Source organism: Mustela nigripes, chromosome 3 (genome assembly GCF_022355385.1).
Source record: "Mustela nigripes isolate SB6536 chromosome 3, MUSNIG.SB6536, whole genome shotgun sequence".
Lineage (NCBI taxonomy): Eukaryota > Metazoa > Chordata > Mammalia > Carnivora > Mustelidae > Mustela > Mustela nigripes.
Genome location: NC_081559.1, coordinates 96913735 through 96935417, shown reverse-complemented (window position 1 = coordinate 96935417; position 21683 = coordinate 96913735). Strand labels below are relative to the sequence as shown.

Genomic DNA, 21683 nt, shown 5'->3' with positions numbered 1-21683 from the left:
ATTAAATTTGATCTGTTTAATTGCAAATACAATAAAACTCCTGATTTATGTCTAATGTTTCTGCTAGCCTGATGACAATTTAAAATGGTACTTGTAGCCTGGTTGGTCTTGGTTACAACTTTTGTGACTTCGGACACTAAAAATTCGGATTGGGTAAGTAAATAATGTAGCTAAGTGAGTCTCCCTGACCTCTGCAAAGTTTTACTGGTCCTTTCTCTTCCTGGAAAGGCCCTGCTGCATATTGATGTGGATCCAGGAAACGTCTCAGATTCTGTGCCACTAATTAATGTTAGGATCCTCTTGGAGTACAGGGGTGGCCCCACGGGTCCCTCTGTCCTCGCAGATGCACCACCTTGTCAGCAGAGACCATAAACTCTGCTGACACGAGGCACATTAGCTACATTCTCCATTGAACTCCCTATAGCCTGAACTTGCATGAGAGCCCTGTGTACTTGCTTGGATGGTCACTTGACAGACATGCCTTCAGTGGCCGAGCGAGGGAGGGTGCTGAGGTAGGACTGTGTTGCCTCCCTCTGCAGGAGCAAAGGCACTTTTTTCTGCTATGGCTCATCCTCCTTCTTCCAAGTGAAGCTCTAAATCACTATTTGCTTCAGACCAATACTTGGACTTCCCTCAATCTGTGTTTGCAGAGTACTTTCACCAAAATGGGCCTAAATCTTAACCTGGTTGCCTGTTATTTTGAAAGTTCTAATTTCTCCAGCAGAGCTAAGACATCGATAGGTAACTAGAATCAGGATATTGTTTCTACATGATTTTTAGAATCCTTACCCCAAGCTCCCTCTAGAAACTGAGTCTCCTGAGGACAACAATCACAGTGGGTAATACTCAGTGAGTAGTATTGTAGTTTCTAAAGGAAAGATGTCTTTATATTTTTCTCACCCACACAGAGGTTTTAAAGTTTGAGAGAGTGCCAAAAGAATGATAATGTTCTGAGACCTAAGGAAACACTTATCAATATGCAAACAGTCCAAGAAGTTATAGGAAATGACATTCAAGAAAAGAAATGATGAATTTGAGTGGTATGTCATGTGATTTTAGGGAAGAGTCCTTCTCGTTTAGACATCTGAGGTAATTTGGTTCATGGTTGCTTTTCACTCATCAAATATATGATGTCATCCTTTGCTTTCTGCATGAATATATGTATGTATAAATGCATCCTCCTAGATGATGTTATATTTTAGCAATGTATAGCCAAACGCTCAGTTCCCCTCAGTTGAAGTCAGTAACATTATGTGGGAGATGGGACAGGTCCTGGCTCAAGGGGCCAGGAGACATTAGCTCCAGCTCTCTAAGGCACGAATGTTACCAGGTCTTGGGAATGTAACTGAATCTGCCTCAGATTCCTTGCTGGTGACAGAGGGCTGAGAGTGGCTCCTTAACCTACTCCACAGGTAGGGAGAGGAGTTGCCATAGTCAGGAACAGGAATAGGTAAGATAGTACACTGAAATTCACAGAGCCTTACACCAATTACTTGTCAAAACTGAGAGTCGATGGTAGGCAATTTCTTGAATGCTAAGGCACACATGAATCCTCTGTTGTCACAGTTTCTGCATATGTAAGGCAAATACAAAATGACTTGGAAAACAAAATCTATTTCTGTGTTGAGGCCACAGGCAAGAAAATGGTAGGTAAATATCATCCTTCCACACAACTTGCTTTAAATAACCATGAAAGCTCGCAAGCTCAGAGATGTTCCACTTCCTTTTTGCTGGTGGTGTTACACCACCTTAAAATAAGAATTTTTATGAAAGGCTTATATTTTCACACATGTATAGGTATAGTTATAGTATAATAAATATATTCCAACAGACACACACCTACGGGGTGTGCAAGAGAATAAGCACATCCCTTTTCAAACTGGTCCTGTGATGTTATCTGTGCTTAATAAAGGGCTTGATGCAAAGTATGTAGAATGTATACATGGGGAATTCAAGTAAAGCTATTGTCAGGAAGAGTAAAACTGACAGGATAAAGCCGTGACCTCTTGAAAGAAGTCTACCTCTTCAAGGGGAAAATTCTCAGCACATATCTACCTACAGTTCATGTTCACTATCAGTGTCCATCTGGATAACACCTCTTACCCGAAATAATTCAAAATCAGAATTTTTAACCTGAAAAGCTAGAGGAATCTTGGATTGAGCCATGATTTTTTTTTTTTTTTAACATTTAGACATGAAAGGTAGCCAGATTATTCAGTATAGGTTTGAAATTGACCTCGCTTCTTACGTTATCTCCGTAACTGAGATTCCACTCGGTCTTAGAAATCAAGACTCCCGGCCTTACACATTTCCTAAGCAGAGGTCAGTGAGATCTCTTTGCTTAAACGGGCTCTTTGATGAAAAGAGTCTACCCCTCCCTTCCTGGCAGGCTGGTTTCAATTGTCTCCCGAATGAGTCCCTCTCACTTCTGAGCTGATGCTTTTGTCCATTTTCACATGGCACACTCTCCCTGCTCCTGCCCACTCACCCAAGCCCTACTCATTGTGCAGGATTGCGTTAAAAGCCTTTCCCTAAGACCGCCCTTCATCTCTAGGCCCTACCGACTTCCACACCCAGTCAGATGATAGAGCCCTGGTTCATTCTGATTGTACCTGAGGGGCGTGACTGATGAATTGCTCCCATGCATAGGGTCCACTTTCCTAACAAGGTGATCGGCTCTGTGGGAATGCAGGACAAGCCCTGTATATCTGCTTTGCCCCTGTGGCAGGAACTGGCTAACCGTCATGGAATGGATTCCCCCTTCTCTCTGGGTGCACAGCTGGACTGCATTTCCCAGCCTGCTTTGCAGCTGGTGTGGTCGTGTGACACGGTTAGTTCTAGACAGTGGAGTGTGGGTAAAAGCGATGTCTCTCTCGGCCCAGGACCATCCTTAGCATGAGGGTGCCATGCTCTTTCTGCTCCCACTGGCTTGATGCAGCCAACTGAGCAGAGCAACCTTTGCAAACCACGTGTTAAAGATAGAGCCACCGGGTAGAAGGGGTTGGGGTTCCCAAATTGCCAACGGAAAGGATGCTACCTGTGGATCAGAGATAACGTGTTTGGACTTTCCATGAGGAAGAAATCAATGTGCACTGAGCCATTATTCATGTGGGGGTTTGTTATCATGATTCATATTAGCTCGGCTGAGATGGCCCTTCTCCTGAGATAAGCACTCTGTAGCAGACAGGGTAGACACTCACTCCCTCAGTCAACACACCCACACTCACACGCACACATACGCACTATATGTATATATACGCATTCACACACATATTCACACGTGTATATTTGTTTATGTCAGCGGACCAAGATGACTTCTCACACTGAGGGACGTTCAGCTTCCCAGGGAAAAGGCGTCCTTACAGTCACTCTGCAGGCGCAGGGGGAGGGTTCTGTGTGATGTGCCACAGTGTGTTACCATCCACAGCCCAAACACACCCTGTGCCAGGGTGAGCTACCAAACCGGGCTCTGGGGGCCCAGCAGTGTGAGGGCAGTGAGGGCCAGAACCACCCTGGGTCGGTACAATTTGGTGGGTTCCCCTGCCTTGGTTCTGCCCCTGAGATGTCCTCCACACAGTTCTGAATCTGTAATTTAAAGCAGAGAAACATCCCCCTGGACAGACTGTACGCGCAGGACTGGCCGTTCTCTCTCAGGTGGGATGAAGATGGAGGGGCTCCCCTTCAGAGCAGCACATTCTGGAAGAGCAGCTCTCCCGTTCATGATGGCAGTGGGGACTAGAGCACATGGCACCCTTGAGCCTTCGGAGCTGGGCTGGAGGGCCACTTTCCCATTGCCTGCTTCTCTCCTCACTCACAGAGCTGCTGTTCTGCGGGAGCTCAGTGAAGTCTCCTTGCATTTAATAGAATTCTGCCTCTGGGTTTTTGCTCAGTATGGAAATGAGGTCTTAACATTAAGGCCCTGATAGCTAAGGCCAGGAAGACAGTGAATCCTGAGTCAGGGACACAAGGTGATGGTAAAAAGCTGATCTTTATTGGAGAAATTTGGGCAGCATGGGAAGCCAGGATGGAAAAATCCACTGAAATAAGGTGACGAGCAGCATTTTCATTTACTGATGTACTTCCTGAAGTTTGAAAAGGAACATGTAGATTTTTTCATGCCAGGATCTCAGAAGTTATTAACTCAGCGTAAGAGGCAAAGAGGAAAGGACTTTGCTGCCTTCTCTTTAAGTCAGATTTGGTGAGAGAATTAATCTAGGACCATAATCGTGCATATAATTATTCTTCCCTCTAACTATTAAAATCCAAATATCTGTACAAAAGAGAAGTTATGGGCGTGAATGTGGCATCTATCTGATTAATGGGATCTACCAACATGAGTAATTTAAGTTCAGCAGCAGAGGTAGACGTGAATCAGTGTTTTTAATCCGATCTGCCTCAGTCCCCTTGATTTACTTAACCTTGGTGGATACTACAATATGCATATCCTGAATTCTACCCACGGCCTCTGGTATATTCTTCAGAGTTACTTCTTTCTCTTTGTCAAACAAGGCTCCCAGTTAAAGGGGATGGTGTCTATGCCCACAGTTCTTGAATTCCTGTTTTATTTATAAAGTGAGAAGATCTGTTATTGCCACATGAATTACTGCTAAACCTTCAGTGATCACACCTCTGTTCACAATATGCTCCACTCATCTGAAGGCATTTTCTACCCTCAAAAGTTCATAGTAGGATATTTAGTAGAAGGATGGAGGAATTTCTCAAAATCTGCCTGGTTACCACTGGTATCTCTAACTATTCAGCATCCTCGACCCAGGAGATGGGATATCAGGGCATCCCCTCATCTCCCCTTCCCCCACTCCTTTGCTGAGTGCCGCTGCTCTCACTGTCTTGGCTGGCTGCCCATTTGGACATAGCCTTATTTTAAGGTTCACCCTCACCTGGCTCCAGGACTGATATCTCGAAGGAAGAACTCACTGCTTCTTCAGCTTCAGCTTTGTTTGCAGATCACCCTCTCTCCACTTTGAAGAGCTGATCTCAACTCACGGCTTCCAGGAAGCATCCTAGAGTCCCACCCTGCTCCCTCAACTCAGCCCCAGGCTGGCCCTGTTTCATCTCTTTTAATCCCACCACAAGGAAAGCAAGTCTGGAGTGTGCTACTATGAAATCCTTGGAGCATCTTTTGATACTGCTAACTTCAGACGATTTCCTGTGAGTTCACCACCTTTCTGGATATCCTCTGTTACAGGGCAGAAAACACAGGTGGTAGATTTGGTATATGTTTAAAAGACATGTTCTAAATATGGCTCTGAATTAGACATAATCAAGTGAATAAGCTTAGTTCCTTCTGTTGGATAACAAAGCAATTTTCGTGCTTTTGAAGGTTCCGGAAAGAAGTTCAAGGAAATCTCCTCAATGATGTGCAGCTTGATTAGGATAATTTTTCTTTGGAAGTTTTACTCACCCGATAATTATCCCCAAATCCCCAAAGTTTCACCTCATGCACAAATTAGACTTACATTTTTTCCATATTCAAGAAGTGTGATTTTTGAAAAAGATTTTATTTATTTATTTGAGAGGTGGGGGGAGGAACAAAGGGAGAGAATCTTAAGCAGACTCCCCACATGAGGTGACATGGGGCTCGATCTCACGACCCTGAGATCATGACCTGAGCCAAAACCGACAGCAGAAGCTTAACTGACTGCACCATCCCGGTTCCCCAGAAATGTGAAAATGTGATTCCTTCCTTCCTTCCTCCCTTCCTTCCTTTCTTTCCCTCTTTCTTTCTTTCATTTATTTATCTGAGAGAGAAAGCACGGGAGCAGGAGGGGGCACAAGGGGAAGGAGAGGGACAAGCAGACTCCACACTGAGTGCAGAGCCCTACAGGGGACCCAATTTCACCACCCCAAGATCGTGACCTGAGCTAAAACCAAGAGTCAGTCACCCAACTGACTGAACCATCCAGGCACCCCCAGGAAATGTGATTTTCATTAGCCCTCGCAAATCCCATCAGGAGAGCCCCTGGTACACATTTCACAGGTTTCATTCTGTTCCATTAAGAATTTATTATAAAACTGAATATTACATAATGGCATATTATATAACTGAGTATTAAATGATCATTTCTTAGATTTACAAAAATTTGAGCCAAGGACAAAATCTTTTCAGATAAAAGCTGATGTTTAATTAATTATGCCATTATTTCTATTTTGGGAGACAAAGATAAAACATAATATCTGCCTTCAGCTGTCCTGCTGATGCAACAGAGTATGCCTTTCGAATGTTCTCCTGGAAGCTCTTTAAAAAATATGTTCACCAAGATTTGATCTCACTTCAGAGTGTGAAATTTTTATAGCTGTTTTTTTTTTTAACCATATACAACAGTTCTTGCTGCAAATATTATTTTTCCTGACAACTTTTAGACTTGCCTTGCGTATCAATTTTTAGGTGCCCTGAGTACAGTCTGTCTCACTCTTGAGATGGTGCCCCTGCAGATGACATGGTTCTAAGTCCTCTTTTCTCCTTCTCTGGGACCCAAGGTCATAAGATGCTTTTGAAACAATTATTCCACAGCTATATTAAAAGCCTTCTTTGAGGGTCCCTGCTACCATGACAACCTGATTACCCAGCGGCTGCCTGAGGGAGTGTCTGGTTTGGAGACTAGGAAGTTCACTGGGGTACCTCTGCGGCTTAAACTGATGACTGGACTATCTCAGATCTGTCCTGTCTTCTGAAAGTCCATTAGCGGTGCCCTGAGGACCCATAAGGTGAGGATCAGCAGGAAGATGGATGGGGATGAAAACACAATAGACTTTGCCCTTGGGGGACTCCACTCTAATTAGTTCCATAGGAAGCATTTATGAAGCATCTACTGTGTACAGAGTCTTGACTATGAACTATGAACAGACTTAAGGAAGCTCATTAGTGGAGGCTACTAAATATCAATAAGGAGCCCAAACATACCGGCGAGACCAAAAGGAAAAAAAAAAAAACAGATGAATTTTTAAGGCAGACTATGCAAAGGAGATCGCGGTAGAGGAAAGTGATATGGAGGCAGAAGTGGGGGTGGGGTGGGTGCCAGCCTGGTCACAGGGTTAAATATGAATACGATAATGTTCTGTGTAATAAATGTTCACACACAGGGCCTTAGCTCTCGCTCTCCAGCTTCCAAATCTCTTGGTCTCTCTACACAAAACAACAACAAAAAAGAACCAGAAACACTTACTATGTAACAGCAAAGTGGCAGAATGTGGGAAGGCAGGACAGAGGGTTAGGGTTTCTGCAGGAGGTCACCTGTGGGCACGTGAGGAGCCAGACTGAGTCACACTTGCTTGCCTATGAATAATCCTAAAACTCATGAAGCTTCCCTTTTGTCTTCTCCCTTGACTCAGATCTGAGAGAGGAAGTGATTCAGCACAGCCTGAGCCTATTCTGGGATCTAAGAGATACAGAAGTGCCGGGAAACTTCCATTTTTATCACTAATTACTTTAACAGGTACTTTAATAAGTGCTTTCCAATTGCCCCTGCTGTTTTGTAAAATTATCTACACTGCTTTTTACATTTTTAATCAAGATTTATTTTTGAAAAGGCTCCTGGATTGCCAAAGATTTTGCTTTTTACCTGGGTGGAGGGGGGTGTTCAAAATTTTCATCTGATTTCATGAAACTAAAGAAATAAGGGGGGAGAAAACCTGGCCTACTATTTTTACCAGACCTGTTGGAAATTATGTTGATGGTACCTGTAATCCCATATACCCCTCCTTTTTTTTTTTTAAGCTTTTATTTATATTTGAGAGAGCAAAGGAGCACAGAGGGAGAGCAAGAGGGAGAAGCAGACTCTCCGTTGAGCTGAGAGCCCCATCCGAGAGGGAGCGCCTCGATCCCAGGACCCTGAGATCATGACCTGAGCTGAAGGCAGATGCTTAACCAACTGAGCCATCCAGGCGCCTCATTCACACACCAGTTCTTAAGAAAAAATGAATTACCTCCTGCCCTGTGGGGGATGAAGGCACCGTGTGAGGTCTCTGCTCAGGATCTTCTATCATGTATCCTCACACTAAGCGTGCAAGAAGCTACTGTCTTAATTTTTAGGAATGAAAACTCTGCTCATTTACATTCTGTTTATTTCTCCCCTGAAGGAAGGGAACTGATCTCTTTCGCAGGATGAGTTGTTTATTTCTGCCTCATGTGTTCAGCCCATCATCTGGGTCACTCCCATCAGTATCTGTGGACATTCACTGAGCTCTTTAGCATCAAGTATGTGTTTCACATACGTTATTCTTTTATTTATTTATTTTTTTAAAATTTTTGAAAAGATTTTATTTATTTGAGAGAGAAAGACAGAGATAGCAAGAGAGAGCACGAGTAGGGAAGAGAGGGAGAAGCAGGCTCCCCTGCTGAGCAGGGAGCCCAATGCAGGGTTGGATCCCAGGACCCTGGGATCATGAGCTGCGACAAAGGCAGATGCTTAACTGAATGAGCCACGCTTGTGCCCCTATATTATTCTTTCAAATGCTGATCATAACCCACAGCAAGGACATTATCAATCCCATTTTACAGGTGAAGAAACTGAGGTACACAAGCTAAAAATCTTGTCTTAGGTCACATAACTAGTGTCCCAGGTAGTGTGAGTGCAGAGCTCATTCTCTCAATTTCTTTTTATTTTTCATTCCCTTAATTTCTGTAATTAAAGCTGGTTTATGATTGTTATAAAAAATTTACAAAAATGGGGCACATGTGTGGCTCACTGGGTGAAGTGTCTAGCTCTTGATTTTGGCTCAGGTCATGGTCTCAGGGCCCTGGGATTGAGCCGAGTCCAGCTCTGTGCTCAGCAGGGAGCCTGCTTGAGGATTTTCTCTCTCCCTCCCCCTTTGCCCTCTCCCTGCTCACGCTTGCTATCTCTTTTTCTAAAATGAAAATAAATAAATCTTTCATTCATTATTAAAAAATATACTTTGACCATTATTATTATTGGGACTGGTGATGTTGTTATTTATTCCTTGGAGTCCTACATTCTTTCTGGGAAAACACGATTCTGTATGTATATTTGGATTAACTGAAAATAAAACTAAGAAGAAAAACAACAGTTATAGACCACATGCCAGGTGCTGTACTAAGTGCTTCTATTATTTTTTTTCCTATTTAATCCTCATTATCACCTAACAAGTTAGAAACTATTATCACTTTGATTTTTCGAATGAGAAAACACAAGGACAAGAGCAGGTGAAGAGCTGTTCCATCAGGGATTTGAACTTGGACTCAGACTGTGAGCCTGTCCTCTGACGGCACCTTATTCTTTGCCCTGTGCTGTCTCATCGAGGGTACAGTGATGAGCGAACACAGTCCCTGCCACTGCGGCGCTTGTAGGCAGAGCAGCTGCCAGGCACCCTCAATGTCATGGGCCACGTAAACCTCAGCCATGGGCCCTGGGGAGTCTTTCCTGAGAAACAAGGATGAAATCAAGATTTTACAAACAAGAAATGATGATTCAGGTGAAGAAGCCAAGAAAGAAAAAAAAAAAGGTGGGGGAGGCTTCTGGGTAGAACATATGCAAAGGTCCAGAGATGAAAGAGTGTGACGTCCTTCTGCAAATATTGCACAAGACCCCAGAGAAGAACTCAGGAGCAGAACAGCAAGAGAGAGAGACACCTCAGCAAGTAAGGGACCTGAGGCAAGTCACATAGTGAGTGGTCAGCATGGAGCAGAGTGAGGACTTGAATGCATCACTCTTTCCAAAGCGCAGGCTTTTTCCTTCATCCCTTTGCCCCATCCCCCCTACACACATACATTTTTTCAGAATACTGAACTTAGCTGTGGGCTCCATGACACTTATCTATGCAAACAAGCAAAGTGAAGTCTGTAGGAAGAGACTAAAAGGGTCTCTGGGAGGAAATGCAGACACAGTGGAGACATACACAGCTTCTGTGCCTTTGAGGCGTGCTTCTTCCTTGCTGGGGAGGAAGGGGGTTCCATCTAGAATCTTCACTTAACCACTGCGTGCCAGCACTGAGCAAATCCTGGCTGGCACTGCAGAGGTCTCTAATTGCTAATCCTGAAGACACAGAGTGACTCCCTCTGGGAACCAGAGGGGTTCATATGTTTTCCAGGCTGTTGGCAAGAAATAGTACCTGGGCCCTGCTCTGTTCTCCCAACTACAATGAGAAGACATCAAAAATCAAAGAACACACGCTTAACACTAGAAGATAATCTCCAAGGAAGGGACAATGTCTTGTCTGTGTTTTGGAGAATAAGAACAACAGGAAAAAAAATCACTGAGAATTACTTATAAGATGGGGGCCTCTTTATGTTATTCAAAGAAAGCAGAGCACAAATGAAATTCAGAGTTTGGGAGATGACAGAACTGGTTAGACCTTAATAGTTTGCAGGATTCACACTCATGGTGCTTCCCGGCTTGGGTGCTGCGGGGGGAACCGGATCCCATGTCCGTGAAAATGACTTCTGTGCTCGGCATCCTCTGCCTTTTGTAGGTCGGTGTCCTGGTTCTCACAGGACAAGTTCCTGGGGCCAGTTTCACTGTCTATTTGTGGGGACATAATATGTTACATACTCGAACATGGCTGTGGGTTCATGCTCAACTCTCACTACCCCTTGAGAGTTAATACAAAGTGGTCCATTTTGAGGGCTTCAGACTTATGACTTCAGTTTGCTTTATAGGCTTTGTTACCACAGATCCACATCACGGTTTCCCTGTGGCTTTATCCCCACAGCCGTTTTTAAAATCTACTGTAACTTTACCCCATGGTAAGAAATGCCTCACGGCATTATAAACAAGCGGTTGAAAATTGTTATTTATGTGACTTCCTAATAGCAATTTGAAATATAGGGCATAAAATTACTAGCTTACAATATTGTTCAATATTAACAGTGGGAAAGGTAATATGTAAAACAGACATTAAAGGATTAGCTGTAAAATACATTTCACAAAGCTAAATCATTCCTTGGTAAATGGCAGTTTCCAGCTATTACGTAGGATTTATCAAGTCAAGTGGATTTATTTTTATTTTTCTATTAGTTTGCTAAATATATTCTATATTTAAATTTCAATCTTGTAGTTTAATTTTTTTTTCAGACATATTAGGAGAGGCTATTCAAAACAGAATGTGAAATAGGAGTGATGCCAGACTTTCAAGTCCAAACTGCTCCGTGGTTTTCTCCAGCAAATCCTCTCACTAAAGTCGACTTGAGACTCAACTGAAACATCCAAGAGAAAAGTACATGGATATGATATCGCAAGCATTTGTATGACTGATTAGGGAGTTACAACTGCATCAGAGAATTCAGGAAAAAGGCATGTTCTCCTTAAGACATAAAACAGTGTTTCCACTGTTTATTATTTTGCTTCAGACAACGCTTTGTTCTAATCAAGCATGTTTGGTAAACACTATGAATTTGTGAACCAGGCACTGAGGAAGAAGGTGGAAAGAGAAATTCCTAATCTCCCAGGGTAGAAATTGTAAAGTATTAAGTGGATATTCGATGCATAAATACAAATAACATAATCTCTCTATTTTCTTTTGAGACAGTCACTGGTTACCATAATCCTAAAATTATCCCATCTTCTCAAATCCCTACAGATTTATTAATTTTCATAAACAGCTTTGATGGAAACTTTCTTAAAGGATGCAAAGTACTTTTTCTTGAGCTTTCCTTTTATATTAGATTGTGGACAGCATTTTCAACCTCAGAGAATACAAAAAGTGAGTTCCTACTTTTCTTTCTTTCTTTTTTTTTTTTAATTTTATTTATTTATGACAGAGAGAGATAGTGAGAGAGGAACACAAGCACAGGGGAGCTGGAGAGGGAGAAGAAGGCTCCCCACTGAGCAGGGAGCTTGATATGGGGCTTGATCCCAGGGATCCCAGGACACTGGGATCATGACCTGAGACCAAGGCAGACACTTAACAACCGAGCCTCCCAGGTGCCCCGAGTTCCTGCTTTTCAAAGGAATTGTTTACAGATCTATAAATATCACAAAGAAAGGAGCATTATGGAGAAAAGAAACTGCTCTTACACTCATTCAAGAAATGATGAGAGAATCAAGAAATAATTATTATTATAAAAGTAAGGATCTGCTTTGAACACTTGTTAATAATCAGCTGGTTTTAAAGACAAATTTTTCCCTGAGACTGAGTTGCAGACTATAAATATTTCTCCTTCAATGTTCATGTTAACAATCCTAAGGGTTACAAAACATTTATTACCTACAAATCCTTATTTGTTTTTTCTTCAGCTGTTTTATGTGGGATGGCAAATTTCTTTTCATAAATACTTTTCTATTGATTGAAAACTAATAGAATAAGATGCCCTCCAACTTGAGCACATAAAAATATAGTCTCAGTGTAATACATGAGTCACTTATTCAGCAAGCCAATGGTTGACTCCCAGAAGATGTCACCTAGTCCAGTGTGTCATCAAGCTCTAGGTTAGGGTGGAGACTGGACCCACAAGCTGTGGCCATGTTCACTGTTACCCAAATGCCTCAGCCAAGTGGACTCCAATGAGCCCAAACCCTTGATTAGTTGACTTATTATTATTTTTTTGTTTGTTCTTTTTGTTTGTTTTTGTTTTGTTTTGTTTTGTTTTTGGCTGACGTATTTAAAACAATGGTTAGTAACTAGAAAACTAGCTTTTAAACATTCTGGATAAATCCTGGGTTTGGCTTTACAAATTAGCTCCCCTCCCCATTTTTCACCTCCATAACCAGAGAGGCAGGCTGGCACATGGCCTAGGTGCTTGGGTTCAGATCCTGGCTTTGTGTGATTTAAGGCATGCTACTGAACCTTTTGAGGCCTGGCTTCCCTTATGGATAATAACAATAATATTAACTCATAAGGTCTTATCGAAGATTTGATGTTCAACAGAAGGAACTCCAGAATTATAAGACTGTGATAAAAATTCCATTCATGGGGGTGCCTGGTGGCTCAGTGGGTTAAGCCACTGCCTTCGCCTCAGGTCATGATCTCAGGATCCTGGGATCGAGTCCCACATCTGGCTCTCTGCTTGGTGGGAAGCCTGCTTCCTCCTCTCTTTCTGCCTGCCTCTCTGCCTACTTGTGATCTCTCTCTGTCAAATAAATAAAATCTTAAAAAAAAAAAAAGAATTTCATTCATGAACAGGCTTGGGACATAATAAGTGCTCAATAAATGTTAGCTATTTTTATAATCAGTGACATAATTTGCTCAGTGCGGGGTGCGGGGGCCATCTGTGAAAAAATGATATTAAGAATTTCAAAGTGGTGACAGAATAGCATTACGTCAAGCACAGGGCCCTTCTAAGCCCCTGTGTGACTGGACAGGAAGTCAGCCCTGGTAATTACCTTATCTGATTATCATTAGACTCAGAAAGATGCCTCCAAAGCAAACAAAGATCTGGTTATGTTCCCTTTGTTAAGCTTGCTGAGGTAAGAGAAGACTTTCGGATTTTAACTTAATTTTCAATACTAGAAAAGCCTGATTTCCCTCTCGTCTATCCTCAATTAGCGACACTGCCAAATACATATCTAACACTATAAATCAAAACAAGGTCCTGAAACAGCTTCCAACTCTGAGAATCACCTGCAGTGAAAAACCACCCTTCCGGCAGCATGTAAGGGATGATAATTTGCAGCACGAGGCCCCAAGCTCCAGACAGTGTCAACAGCAGGGAGTCCGGCTGAGGGAAAGGGAGGCAGATACTTCCCAGAAAGTCAGCTTTGTCAATTCTGACTTGGCTGTTTTTTAACCAGAATGTTAGGAGTGGCTTGTTCTAAGCTCCTGCTTGCATTTATTTCCTTTCCCATTGTCTCCACAGGAGGGTAACCCATACCTGGACAGGAAAAATGGGAGGAATCCTTCACGGAGGCATCAAGATGGCTTCAGGTGGAAGTAAGCAGAGCTGTGTCTTATAATCATTTCTGGGCCCACCCACCAGACATTCTGTCTCACTCTTTAGCAGTTCCCAATTTTCATTTCTGTGCCCACCCACCAGACATTCCTGTCTCACTCTTGAGCAGTTCCCTTATACCTCCTGATTTTCCTGACCCTGAAATTCCTTTACACGTTTGCTGTTGCTACTCCTGGTCCCTAACATGACACAGAATTGAGGACCAGTTCTTAGCAAAAACCCTGGGCAGACAATCAATGAAGTTGTATAAAATGGCAAAGGAGGACTTCAGAATTCTACCTATATAACCTTTCCTGATTAATCTCCGAGAATAGTTTCCTTTGCCACTGCGCTGTCTAGACATGGCCTCCCAAAGATACAAATGAGTAAGGGCACCAAGATTCGCCTGTTTCCTCTCTAAACTGCAATGTCTACCTATAAAAGCTAACTTCAAAAACAGCTGTTATTATCTTACACCATGTGGTCCTGGTACTGCATACATCTTACAATATGAAAATCCTTTAGCAATCTCTAATTAATCTTAGTATGGACCGAGAGAGACTGTCACGTGCCACCGGAGTGCCATGTAGCCTGCTGCTGGGCAATGAAGTGATCGTGAGACTCTTAAATTCCTTTTCACATTTACTTCTTGAATCTGTCACTAGACCCCAGAATCATCTGAAAGAATTAGGCGGTTCTCAATACGATCTCATTATTGACATTTACGTTGATCGATGTTGGCTCTTACAGAATTGGAATCTGTAGATCAATTTCCTTATTAGATTCTTTCTCACTGCTGCCATAATCATTTTATCACACAGGCTGCTGCTATCAAATGCTGCTTTATCACTACGTAATGGGACAAGCTAAACCAGTTCCTTCTAGTCTGTTACAAGAAACAGAAAATTCTCCTTGTTTTAAGTCTTATTTTCCTCAAATTTTAAGAAATTCTCTGATAATTATATTCACATAGAAGCTTATTTGAAATTGTTCTTCTTTAAAACTATGTTCCGTGGAGGAACCAGTATTAAATCTTAAGGGAAATGCACATAATACTTCTTAAAATCATTTTTTCCATTCCTTTCAGAGATGTCCCAATGTCATAGCATAAGACAGGCTCCATCCACATGGTGACTCTCCCCAGATGGGCAGAACAGGTGATAATGTCAGTGTCTCTGGTGGGCTCCTAAGCCTGGTCAGGTAGTTTTGCCTAAGGTGGGAGAAACAAACCCTCTAGAGAGCTTCTAGCCCCCTGACCAGTCATCAGTTGTAAGAAGGCCAAGAAAAAAACAGATTGGTTCTCATCAGAAGTTGTATCCCTACTCGAGAGAGTCCGACTCAGGGTACACAATTCACCGAGACATGGCCAGGAGTGAAATCAAATATGAGGCATAGTAATTTAAATATTTTTGAAAGTCTAATATTCAATTTTGCATGGAAGGAATAACTAATTGTCTTTTTATCTGCACAAACTTGCAATTCCTAGGAAATACACAGATTCTCAGGGTTTCTTCATAGGAGAGTGCAGAGGTCCATGGGCAGAATTCAGAGCACTTGTGAACTGAGAAGAAAGGGCATCTTTAGTTTCACCAAACTTGAATTACCGTTTAACATTTCCTTCAGTTATGAATGTAAGTCTCAAATTCCAGGGGTATAAACCGGAGACTTTGTCCCCAACAGAAATCACAGACATCTTCACGTTACGCGACAGTTGTGAAAAATATCTCTAAATAGTACATATTGGGATCATTACGTAAAAACTAAGTTAGAACTGCCATTTGAGCTTGTTATTTCATGCTTTAGGAATGAAGCACATCATATATATTTTTCAATATTTTAGTAACGGCGCCTCAGCGTAATTGGTTTCCTTTTATAATCCCATGTCTTTATGCGCTTAAAAGCATTATTCTAAGAAGGGGACCATAGGCTTCTCTGGTCTAAAAAACTGGGCTATGGCTAACATATGGCTATGAACCCCAATTACATACATCACTATGCCCCAACCCTCCAGCTCACATTGTGTGTGATGTGGAGACCATCTGTCATAGCTCTGACTTTCTACATGTATGAACAAGAGCGGGTGGATTTCAGCCATCCTGAGTCCTGCTGCTCACCTCCAGCACACGGAGGCACGGGCTCCAGTTGGGCAAGGAACTTGTGTTCATTTGAATCTCTGCTAAAATAAATGAGCTTCCTTTTCATTGCCAAGCTGAGCTCTCCACTATGACTGTTAATGTATTGTTGCAATCTAGGCCTTAATGGCATTTTAGCCCTGTGGTGGGTTCACAGAGAAACTATTTTCAAACTTCAAAAGGCCATTAAAACATGTGCAGATGTCTGGAAAATTAATACTATTATCTAACTCTCACCCTTTGCCTGTAGGAGGCACAGAAGAGACAAGGCTCAGTAAAGATATTAGAGATCAATACACGGTCATAAAGCAAAGTGCTGTCCTTCGGGGGAGCACGGGTGGTGACAAGTAAGGAACCCGACAGTGCTTCTGAAGAGGCTTTCTCATTAGATTTTTTGTCAAAGTCACTCACTTAATCTGTTAAAAACTTAAAGAGAGAATGGGAATGGCAGGGAAGGTAGAAGGGAGAAAGAGATAAAGATAATTTTCTGCTACCTTACTTCAATTTTGATGTTCAAGGTCCAGAGTTCTCAAGAGTGGAGGCATTCATTCATTCACATGACAGAACCTGAATTTGTCAAGGTTAATGCTGAATAAGTTACAGTTTCTGTTCTAAAGTGTTTTGAATTTTGGGACACTTCAGTCACATTCTGCAAATTCTCAGGATAGGGAGGTATTCTCCTGGTTAATTTCAAGGCTTTTCTAACGTTTTCAGAACCACAATATATTTTCTTCCCCCTTTTCACTTTACTTCCTATAGATTTCATTCTGCAACTGTCCCAGGTACCCCAATAAAACATGAAAACAAGACTTAATTTTTATCAAAGGATGGAAGCTTTATATTTTTTACTAAAGGATTTCTTTTAGAGAGTTCTTCAATTTAGAAAGAGAAAAATGAAAGAAAAATGTTTTAGAAGACATTTTTAGCAGTTTTTTGTTTTTTTCTGATGGATAGAGCTGACTATGGCAAACACACTGGAAATTCTTAAAGTGTGATATCAAATCATGTCTCCAAATAGCCCTTAATCAGAAAACCTGAACCCATTCACAGATTGTGGGTAAAGCATACTTTTAAATTTGAGAATAAAGAAGACCGTGTTGGCCAAGATTACACCTAGCTGTAGAAAGAGAAAACAATTGAAGGACTCTCAGGGGCTTAACCATACAGGGGTTTGTTTTCTCACACAGCAACAAGTTCAGATGTAGGTGGTTACTGAGATTGTGGGGGTTATCTGTTAATGCATCACTGCCTCACTTATACTGACTAAATAAGGCTCATGTAAAATGCCAGTCAGAAGGATCAAGTGGCAAACACAGTTTAAAACAGGGTCAAGTATTAGAATTCTCTCAACCATGTATTAGAACCCTTACTGGGGTGATTTTTGGTAACATGTCTTCTGAGTGGAATCTTTTCCTTTTAAATTTCAATATAAGGACTACCTCAGGATTGCACTCAGCTACCAAAAGCAACAACAGCAATAACAACAGAAATACAAAAAGCCTGGCTTATACTGTCATAAACTTATAGGGGTTTATATTTTTCACACAGCAAGATGTCTAGAGGTGGGCAGTCCAGAGCTGCTCTGGTTCATTCGTGTCATCAATAAATCAAACTCTTCTCATCTTTCTGTTCTGAGCTGCCCTCTTACCTGTGGAGGCTCATGCTAAGGTAGCTGCTATCCAGCCTGGCATTGCCTCCACCTTCCATATAGGAAGAAGGGGTAAGGAAGGATAGGAAGAAGGCATAAATGGAGAACACCACAGCTGTGTTTGAGTCCCTTCATCAGGAAAACAGAAAGTCTGCCATAAATCCCCACAGCAGACTTCCATGTACATCGTATGGGCCAGAACCAGGTCAGTCTGGACTCTTCTAATTAAAAGGGAACCTGAGAAATAGCATATTTGGCTTTTTAGTATCTCAGGTGCAGGAAAGAAGGAAGACAGGGGTCGACTGAGTGTGGTGGTCATGAGTGCTACTTACTAAATGTGTCCAATTCTCTTTCCTTCTGGGAACATGGCTGCTTGTGTTTCTGGACCCCTTTGTGGTTGAGTGGGGCCACATGCCTAGTCTGGCCAAAGAATTATGGGTAGAATTCTCCAGACCAAAGGATTTTGAATAGTGATGTGAAACCATCCAGAGCTCTCTTCTCAGGCTGATGACTGGCAATGTTTCAGATGGTGGCTGCCCCATCAGTCATGTCTCCTGAGTGTCCAAGATGCACAAGTGCCTCCCTTGCTGAGCTACAGGAGTAATCTAGCATAACTAAGAAGCAAATCTTCGTGTTTGAAGTCATGGAGACTTTGCAGTTATTTGTTACCACAGCACAACCTAGCCCATCCTGACTGATTCAATGAGTCAACTTGAAATGTCAGCCAGAAGGAACAAGTGTGAGAGGCAGGTAGTCTCACTCAGGACAATATATTAGAGATCACAGAAGCGATATCAGTTTCAGTGGAATGAAATCCTGAAGCCAACTTTCTCTACTTCAAGTGCAGTTAAGTGGCCTTTAATTCAAAATGTTATAGCTGTCCTTGCACTGCCCACAGGACACAGACAAATTATCCCTCTCTCCTGTGTCTCTACATAGGTGAGTGGCTAATGAAACATAGCATGTTCAAGGTAAGCCACCAAATTTAATATGAACTTCCAGGATGACCACCCACAAAAATTTAATGCATGATAATGAGGGACGGAATAGTTTATGACCAGCCTAGTTAATGATATAGTTCACATGTCTGTGTTACTGAGCCTGCCCATAAGAGGAAGACCAAAACCAAAACCAAAACAAAACAAAACAAAACACCCCCAAAATCCAAAACAACAAAGAAAATAAGCACCATCAACAACAAAAAACCCTGGGTGGGGAGATGTGATTAAGAATTAAAATATTAATGGCCTCTTGAGTTACACTAAGGATCTGACTTTATCTCTAAATATAGTATTTCACACCCTCAGCAAAATCAGTGGAAATTCATTCAAAAGTGACAGGGTTTTTCCACAAGGCCCCCAAAGCTCCCAGTATACCACTATCGAGCCACTGTAACAGAGGCAAATCTTATGGGAGCAGAAAGGGAACATTGGGCGACTTCAGTACAAAGGAGTTGGATTTCTTGACTAGCTGTTTCTTGTTTCACTGTTGCTCATGTTTCATTTTAAGTACCACCCCTGGTCTTCTGCTGGGATGGGAGAAGCAAGCCGTGTGGATTTGTGCCAGCAAAATGGTTACTTTCACAACAGATGGCAACACAGAATCCCTCACAACAGACTTGTGTGCTAAAAGTCACTTACCATAACTTCAGATTCATCTGGCCGGGAGCGCTGCAGAGTCACGTGTGCAGCAAGGAGGGTCCGAAGCGGGTACAAGTGTCATTGCTGATTCAGTCCCTTCTAGACAGTGCCCACTTGCCGGGGTCAAAGGATTGTTTGAAAACAGCAATGCGAGAAGAGAAGATCATGGCTGCATCACGCTACACTTCTGTGGGGCTTTCCATTACCCATTTAAAAGAAGGTGTGGGATAGTTAATCTCATCCTTTTATAAAATCCGAGTATGGATGGCTTTACCTTCCTCGGGTGTGTATATATCTTTTCGTTTGTTTGTTTGTTGTTTTTTGTGTGACTGTCGTCTTCAGTGGTCAGTTTTTAAAGTAAAAATAAATATTATATCTTTAAGGGCATTAATAATAACGGTTATAGCTCTACACCTCCTTCTAACTATTCCAATGGGTTCCCACTCTTCCATAAAAAAAGATAAACCCTTTAAATCTTTGAATCATTTAATTTTATGTATTCTTTTGGTATTTCATTTGAGAGTTATGGGGTGTGAAATATGCACCATGATGAGAAAACAATTAACCAGCACACCTGTTGTTTATGTGTATTGTACTGACGAAGGGCCAGCTGGAGCTATTATTTTAATCCACAGTATGGTGTCAACCAGGGGGCTATCAGAGGTGACCTGATGACACTGAATTATACTTTCATTTGTATTACATGGCTTGTACTTTGCCCCCGTGTTGGAATGATTCTTGCCTCTCACCTCAAAAATCATGTTTTTAAGCCATAATAACAACTAGTGAGATTCTCAGATTTACTAGAAAGATTCAAGTTCAGATTTACTACAGAAGGAGTGAGTAGCAGGTGAAAGAATTTTAGGAGAAGCAAAGAATGGCCATTTACTACATCCAGGTAAAGTGGGGAGTGTACAGGTAAAAAAGGAGGAGAGAATGGGCCATTGTTCATAATACAGGAAGAGAAATGTTCTGTTTGCTACCGTCTCATTAACAGACTGTTGATAGTAGAAGAATGTTATGCATGTTTTCAAAAATCTTAAGGTCTGCTTAAAAGTTTGATTTGGGACACATGAAATACACACACACACATACACACAGACACACCTATATATTAAAAATATATAAAATGTCACTGTTTTGGTCAGTTCTTTGGCATGCTACATAGTTATCCAGAGTGGAGGGCTCTTTTGTTTAAGACAACGGCTTTCAATCTAAGATATCCAATGCCCCTTGCAAACAACTATTTTTTTAAATTCCCCATTCACTGTCAACCAATGATTCTCACAGTTATTATAACTTATTATTAAAAAAAAGAAGAAGAAGAAGAAGAATTAACATTGCAGACCTAGCTGCTATTTCTTGTGAATGTGACTTCCAGGTTGGTCCTGGGCTAGAATGTGAATTATGGAGGGATCCCGCCACCCTGACTGATCCCAGGGGCTCACTGTGCCTCAGCCGTGTCTATAGATAACATGGTTCATGCTGAATATCTGTTCTCCTTCCGGGAGTCTAGAATTTTGGTCTGTGCGAGGCGGAGGGTGCCTCCCTGACCCGCCTAACAGAAAACCTGGGAAGGGAGGCTGGAATGAGCTTCTCTGGTCAGCAGCATTTTATCCATGCTGTCACAGTGCACTCCTGGGGGAGTTAGGTGTATCCTGTGTGACTCAGTCGGGAGAGGTCCCTTGAGACCTTGTGGTAAGTCTCCCCAAATTTCACCCTATGCACCTCTTCCTACTGCAGAGTTTGCTTTGTACCCTGTCTCTGTAACAGAACTCAACCACATGCTGAGTCCTGTGAGTCTTCTTAGGAACTTACTAAATTTGCTTGGGATCTTGGGGACCCCTGAAACACATACATGCATCAATTTCAAAAAATACATATAAATGCTCATATGAAAGGAAATATAGACATGATTTATAATAGAACGATACACTTTTCAGTAAGCAAAGGCTCAGGCATGACTCCCCTACAGGGTGTAATGAAGGGGTCGGATACTTGCACAGTGGAATCACCACCTATGTGATACCATAAATACAATCCGTTACAGGTTTTTTTTTTTTTTTTTTTGTGCTGGGGACTCAGATATTACGAGCGCTACCATAAGCAATGACGTGCTTCCCCGACATGGTTGGTGAACAACTCTCGGCAAAATTAGAAGCGAAATAGAGCTTCATTCTTCTCTTAAGCCATTCGCACAAAATTCAGCTGATGTTAAAACCATGCCCCAAATACCCTGAGTTTCTATGTAAAGTGGTGTTAGACGCTCTGCTCAAATCATCACGAGCACGCAGGCAGTGGGACACAGTGCAAGGGGCGGGGCGCGGCATTGGGGACTCGGGTCTCTGAACCGTCCTCGCGCTTCCCGAATGAGCGTCAACCCACAATATGCTCCCAACACCTTCTTCGCAAGGTGTGCTGCC

At 42.1% G+C, this 21683-nt stretch overlaps 1 protein-coding gene across 5 annotated transcripts in view; it reads right to left on the bottom strand.

The window, feature by feature from the left end:
• The window catches only part of NCKAP5 (NCK associated protein 5), a 949833-nt gene that overhangs the window by 125100 nt on the left and 803050 nt on the right, over positions 1–21683 (bottom strand). The window lies entirely within an intron of this gene.